Here is a 6957-nt window from a genome sequence, read left to right as displayed (position 1 = left end):
TCTGAAGATTTGAATTTTGTCAGCTTGGAATTCTAAATGAAATCATTTTTCACCTGTAGAGCACAATTCCTCAAAGTCTGCCTTTGTAAAGCCGGCGCCAGTTCAGCATTCAGCTCCAACAGGGTCGACTTAGAAGCCAGTCATCATCATGTGCCAAGATCTCAGTGTGATCTCAGAATACGTGTTCTCTTGTAATCCTTCCATTTGTGATGTCCTCTAACAACGTAAAGCAGCCATGGCAGTGGAATAGTTTGGCCATTCTGTGCACCATTATATTGTTACAGGTTGATTACAATCAGGTGCCATAAATTTATTAACGATATGTGGTTAATTTCAGTGTATTTGATAAAGCCGGCGTTGTGGATGTAAAAAAGAAAGGGAAACCACCTGGGAATAGCAGCACTGCTTTGACGCTGGGTGCCACCAGTTTACAAAAGCGAGCAGAGAACTTGCGTACACCAGGGTTGGAGCTATCGTGAAAATGTGCGTGGCTTTACACTAAGTTTAGGTTTTATACATCGCGATTTGAGTGTTTATACATGAGGCCCCAGCAGATGAGAACAAAGTCACACAGATAGCCTGCTCTGACGTCTTCATGGAAGAACCTGTTAGCTTCTGACCCTGTAGATCTGTGATGGTGAATTTAGAGCTTCTAGAATTCGCTTCACATAGTCATGAACCTTTTGCTGGACTCATGTCTGCCATGGACGGGCACAGTCAGCTTTGACCAGGCGGTTCACTTGATTCAGAATCTGGTGGCCATAGGCCTGTGTAAAGCAGTGGATCTGAATTCATCCTCCTCTTCTCTAAACGTGGCCCATGATGGCCAAAGGCCTACCACACTGACGATTCACTAATCAAAACACGATACTTGCTAGATGGTGCCCTCTCAGCTTTGACAAGTGAAAGTGGCAGATCTTATTTCACATTTTATTTAATGTTGTGTGCGGTTTCACTGAAATAAACAAATGAAAACTTAATTGAATAAATATATAAAGAAATAAGCAACAAAGAAGAATTTATTGCTGTTTTTAAATCTGTGCAGAGGTGAGAAACCAACTCCATCATGGGACTGAAGGGTATCTCATACCTGGACAGACTCAGAGAATTAGACCTATCTAGTCTGAGCAGAGGAGGCTGTGTGGGGACCTCATCCAGAATTTCAAAATCCTCAAAGACATCGATAATGGAGATCGAGTGACATTCTTTAAGATTAAGAATCTCGCACTTGAGGACATCATTGGACATTAAGAGGAAGTGCATTGAAAACTGAAGCCAGGAAGCACTTCTTTACACAAAGACTTATGGGACTCTGGAACAAACTACTGAGACATGGAGTTGAAGGAGAAACCTGGACAACCTTTAGGTGAATCTGAAGGAGATACTGGGACAAATTGTTGTGTGTAGATGGGTACAAAATTGGCTCAGACACAGGAAACAGGTGATGGTTTGAGGAAAATTCTCAGAATTGGTTTATATTGAGAGTGGTGTCCATCAGGGTTCAGTGCTAGGGCCCTGCTAATTATAATATAAATATAAATTATTAAGATAGGAATAGAAGTAACAAGCTGGGCAGATGATACCAAGATAAGTGGATTAGCAGATAATTTGGAATCCGTTATATCATTACAGAAGGACTTGGATAGCAGACAGGCTTGGGCAGATTTGTGGACGATGAAATTTAATGTCAGTAAATGTAAAGAATTACACATAAGAAGTAAAAATGTGAGGTTTGAATACACAATGGAGGGTCAGAAAAACTGGAGTCCTGTGTGCAGTTTGGGTCTCCATAAAGACATAGCAGCACTAGTGAAGGTCCAGAGAAGAGCAACGAGGCTGATTCAGGGCTACAGGGGATGAGTGATGAGGAAAGATTAAAAGAGCTGAGCCTTTACAGTTTAAGGAAAAGAAGATGAAGAGGTGACCTGAGTGAAGTGTTTAAAAATCAGTTGGAAACTTTTATATTTCGCACAAAAATTAGGAGTTTTACTTTACACAGAGAACCATAGACACCAATGGAATAAGCTACTAAGTATTGTGGTAGACAATAAGACTTTAGGGACTTTTAAATCTAAACTTGATGTTTTTTAGAAGAATTAAGTGTATAGGACTGGTGAGCTTTGTTTGGCTGAAGGTCCAGCTCTTGTCCAGATGTTTCTAATGATCTAACATTCTAACAAAGAAACCGAGAAATATTCCCTATGGCCGTTTTAAAGACTCAGAGGCACTCAAGGACCTCAACATGGCTACCTGTACGAATTACAAGACCCACGCAGCCCTGCAGTCCACCGAATGGGAGCTCCACTAGAGGGATATTGCCACCCAGTATGCTGAGGGACACACATTATTTTTTTTTTATTTAGTAAAGATTTAAAGAGATGAAGAAGTGATTAGCAAAATCAAAATCAAAGGACAACTGTGAGAGCGGCAACATCTCCTGGGTATGTTATGAGGAGACCTTGGCCTTTTCTGAGGTTCATTTTATTTCACTAATGATATCTTATTGTTATCTGTTTTTATTTTCACCCTGACTGCACACCCCCTTATTATGAAGCCCCCAAATGAATCATGAAGTGGTGGCACAGTGGTCTCTCTTTACCTCATGTCTGGGTGGTACACTCACTGCTTTTACTCTCTCATGTTAAAACTGCCAGCTCCTTGCATGTGTGAGTGTGCCCTGTGATGACCTGGCACCCTACCCAGGGCTGTCTGTCCCCTGAACTGAGCTGACCCGCTTGCACAGTAAACAGATTAATAAAATTTAAATTTTTACATCTCATGAGTAAAGCACAAAGATGCATTCAAGACGAAAGGGTGGCAAAGTGAAAATGGCAGAGCAGCAAAAAGAGAGCAAGAATCTCCAGTGCTGAGCTCCTGCTCTGCCAGCTGCTTGTTTCTGAGGTTTCAGTTCTTGTTTTTATCATATTTGTGACCATCGCTTGGTTTCCTGTTTTTTTACACTTTTTTTTTGTCAAATGTGGTTGAGATATCTCATCAGATTAAACTACTGAAGTCCAGTCAAGTTTCTGGTCAGGTCTGCTCAGTGTAATGAAGTTCCTACTTGCATGTCTCCTCAGAACAGCTGACAAAAAGCCATACATGAAGAGTACAACTTTACAACTTCACGTGGGTAGAAACTGTCCCTGAATTCACTGGTGTCAGTGCCCATGAGGAGGACTGGGAAACGCAACTGTGCAGGATGGCCGAGCTCTTGCATTTTCAATACAGCAATTCTTGTGAATGTCCAGAAGAGAAGGTGGCTGGGTGCCCATCATATTCTGTGCCGCCTTCACCATCCTCTATAGTGCCCTGTGGCCCTGGGCTGAGCAGGAGTCATATCAGAATATCAGGAAGCCAGGGAACATGAGCTCTCTTCTACCCCTGGATGCTTGAGGGGAAAGGAGTAGAAATGTGAGAAGCTCCCTGATGAAGACGTGGCACTGGTGAGCCTTCTTCACAAGAGCTGAAATATGTTGGGCCCACTGCAGTTCATCAGTGATGGTCCCTCCAAGAAATGGAGAATGTAAATCGTATAAGTCAGAGAGCATGCTGTCCCTGTACAATGCAAGTCTTTAATAAAGTTTAAATGTCAGAATTTACTGAAGTAGACCTGACGCTGCAGCTGTTTCTTGTTTCCTCCTGAGGTCTGAAGCCATTGGGGTCCTACAGGAAGTTGGCTTCATCTGCTCAGAATAACTCGATAAGCCACACAAACCTCTGCTTCATGTTTAATGAGCCATTGCAAAGCCTTAAACGAGTGCTGGGCTGTCCAGTCCAGGACTTCATGGGCACACCAATGCCAGCCTTGTTTTTAAAGATGTCGCCGTGCTCGTTAAAGTTGTCTCTTCTATATTTTCTATTTGAGGACTGCTCTCACGTTTATCTCCATTAATGATGTGTGTATGCTGTATGTGCCAGTGCTGTATGTACACAAACACACACTCGTCATGGTTCTGCCAAGCTGTGTCTCATACGTATGCAGCTCTACGTTAATGATAATGACTCAAACCTCTCAAATCAGTTCAGGGCCACAGAGTCCACAGCATTTGTCACTGGATGAGGTGCCATTCAGTCAGTCAGTCACCTTCATGCATACAAACACAAGCATCCTTACAGTGGGTGAGGAAACCGAGAAAAACTCTGAGGAGCTCCACACAGTCAAAGAGAAGTCCTGTAAAGTGAGACGGACATCAATCTGGGGTTTTCTTCGAGGATTGTGTTGATTTGATGCTTTATTGTCATTTTTAAAGGTTATCTGTCATGTTTTAATGTCATTTCTGTTATGTTTGCCTATGAGAGTACTGTAACTGTGTCCTGTAACTTCAAATGTGCCACCATGTTCTGTACTTTGTGGGAGGAGCCACATGAGGCGGGGCCTCCCTGACATCACTACTGTTGGCTCCTCCTTCTGGCGTAATATTCATGAAAGTGAAACCCAGCGGTGGACCATTGAGATTGTGCTGCTGGAGTTGACAGTCGTGTTCTTCTTCTTCGTGTTTTCTTGTGTTTTTCTGCTTTGTTTTCTTGGTTTTTGCCTACAGATTGTGCATTCGGACTTGTTTGCTGTCAACTCCCTTTTTCAGCCACACCTTTTGACTTTTGTTTTGCTCTGCTGAGCAGTTTTTCCTATTTTTCTATTTTTGATAATAAATCGCTCAATGTATAAAGATTACAGTTTGAGGCTGTCTTTCAAAGCTGAGTCTTAACAGGTTTATATCACTTATAACTTATATTTGTATATTCTGAAACTTTATAGTCTTTTTGAACTGTCAAAGCCAGCTTCCCTTTTTGAGGCATGCTAGCCAAGAAGTTGGCAGATTGTTGTCAGGGCCAGTCGGGCATGACGTGAGCCTCTTCTGGGCTGGCCAGTGAAGGTACTGGTCAGCTTTATGGTCATTCTGGAGGCCTCAATACCTTTTTACTGTGTTTGAGACCTCCACTCACAGTTTCAGGTTGAAACACACAAAGTAACAAAGAGAAATCTGCACAGTGCAGCACTTAGAAGATAAGCTGCAGGCCAGCAAGTGAGGTCCAAACTGAGTGGCTTTACTTTGAGGTAAGTTTGCGGGGATTTCTTGCCTTCCTAGCATTACCTTCTGTTTCTAGAACTTTTGCAGAAGCTTGTGTGGACGTTTACCACTCGGCTTGCCCAGTTTTACCACTCGGCTTGCCCAGTTTAAGTTTCCATCTCCAGTTCTCCTCCCATACCAGTTGCTAATAACTGGTCAGTGTGAGCGCTGAAGTCGGAAACAACGGAAGAACTTAAACCCAATTAAAGTAAAAATAATTTCTTTATTCTTAATTCTTGGTGAGTAGAGAAATGTGAGACTGCCTCTTTCCAACTCAGTCAACTGATTTGGATTTTGGCAGAATATCTAAAGTAAACCTGTTCTCTCTTTTATATCCTAGAAAAGGAAAAAACCCCCTAGCAGTTCATTCTGAGGTTATACATAGCTTAAGGTTAAATCTTAATTTATGACATACTGGAATGTCCTAAAACATGAAACAAACAGCCATTTGCATTCCTAAGGAATACACCCTTCTAATTATACACACTTAGAATCAATTTAAATATTCTTATAGTCCATAAAGATCTTACATTCTTCACAGGGTCTTCTGATAGTATCAGAGGTCAGCCTTTCCTATAAATGATAAAAGTTAGTCCCTTAATGCTGTGCACACAGCCCAACTCCTTTTCTGCATAAATGAGGAACAAATCATATAGCTCTCTGCAGCATGATCAACTCAAAACATAGTCCTTGATATCTGTGAGTTAAATAATAATGTTTTCTCTTCCTCAGTTCCCCTTTGCACATAAAATGTGCACATTAATAATAAGACTTCTGCATCATCAGAGTTCAGGAAAGGGTTGGCAAATGGAAGAAAAGGTTTGTACTGGGAGTCAGGGTCAGCACTGAGGAGATAAACCTTAGTAATGGAAGCGTTAATAAACCTTTGTAGAAGGGCTCAGATGCACAGGATTAGACAGCAACCCAAGAACATGAAAACTGCCAGAGAAATAAGGATAGTTATGAGAATAATTTTAAAGAACTGAACCAATCTTTGGAAGAGTTAAAAAAAGAGTCAGGTGTTCCTGAGTGTTCTGCTAATTAGATAGATAGGGAGGTAAGGCCAGCTAAAGCACGGGTAGATTATTGGGAAGGGATACAACTAGGAGATTGGGTTTAGCAGTGGCACATGCATAACAAGAATCTGTTCTTAATTGTGTAACAGTAACCTTCAACCACTTATATCACAGATTATCCCCTAAGACAAAGGGAATAATCCCTTGACAGAGTCTCAACATAGAAAGTCCAAAAATAGCAACAGCTTAATGATTCAGTCCACTTTTTACAGTGAGAGATGTGCATTCAAGAAAAGAGTCCTTCGTCCATCACGGCATGTGGGGTGCAGATAGCAGCACCTGGAATGGTTCCCCTCCAGCTAGGTTGATGCCAATGTTTCCTTCGGTGTCTCTGACCAGTATCTAGGTTCCAAGGGGAATCTGGAACTTCATCAGTAGGGGACTGGTCTGCCAAGCCTTGTTAACTTGTTTGTGGACTTCCTTCAGGGAAGCTCGGAGACCTGCAAGACTAGAGAGAAGATCATTGTCCACAGTATGCAGAGTAACATTTCCGATAACCATGCCAACAGGCATGGGGCATCCAGTTACAATTTTAAATGGTGACAGTCCCAACTGCCGATGTGTCCTTCCTCTCAACCCCATCAAGGCCAGGGATAGAGCATCTGGCCAGGTTAAGTTTGTCTGCTCACAGATTTTTTTTTTTTTTTTTTAGGGTACCATTGCACCTTTCTACAATACCTCCAGTTTGAGGATGGTATTTGCAGTAATGATGGACATTTATCTAGAGCCAAGTAGTCAGCTCATTTATTACAGAATTCACAAAGTGGGTTCCATTATCGGTATGCAGTTTCTGTGATATTCCCCATCTTGGA

Source organism: Polypterus senegalus, chromosome 1 (genome assembly GCF_016835505.1).
Source record: "Polypterus senegalus isolate Bchr_013 chromosome 1, ASM1683550v1, whole genome shotgun sequence".
Classification (NCBI taxonomy): Eukaryota; Metazoa; Chordata; class Cladistia; order Polypteriformes; family Polypteridae; genus Polypterus; species Polypterus senegalus.
The sequence above is the reverse complement of the archived record's forward strand: the minus strand, read 5'-3'. Positions refer to the sequence as shown.